This window comes from Anabrus simplex, chromosome 10, assembly GCF_040414725.1.
Source record: "Anabrus simplex isolate iqAnaSimp1 chromosome 10, ASM4041472v1, whole genome shotgun sequence".
Taxonomy (NCBI): domain Eukaryota; kingdom Metazoa; phylum Arthropoda; class Insecta; order Orthoptera; family Tettigoniidae; genus Anabrus; species Anabrus simplex.
This window is the reverse complement of record NC_090274.1, coordinates 64819501-64819955: the sequence shown is the minus strand read 5'-3', so window position 1 is coordinate 64819955 and position 455 is coordinate 64819501.

Below are 455 nucleotides of genomic sequence, written 5' to 3'. Positions count from 1 at the left end.
GTTTTCCCTGCCATAGTTAATCATTCCAGCAACACTCTCCAATATCATTTCATTTCATCTGTCATTCATTAATCGTTGCCCCAGAGGAATGCGACAGGCTTCGGCAGCCGGCACAATTCCTATCCTCGCCGCTAGATGGGGCTTCATTCATTCCACGCCTGACCCCGTCGAATCACTAGAGTGGTGGTGGTGATTATTGTTTTAAGAGGAAGTACAACTAGGCAACCATACTCTATATAATCAGAGGGGAAAATGAAGGAATCCGAAGACAAGGCTACGAAGGGCGTGAAAATGAAAGAATCCCTAGCCCTCGGAAACCTAATAGCGTCGGGGTTGAAAAAAAACAAGAGTTTACCAAGGGAGGTCGGATAGGATAGATGAAAGTGAGGAGCCTGGCGCAAGTAAGTGGAAACAATGCCAGGACTCAGCTAAGGGCCCCGTGGTCGCCAACCCAC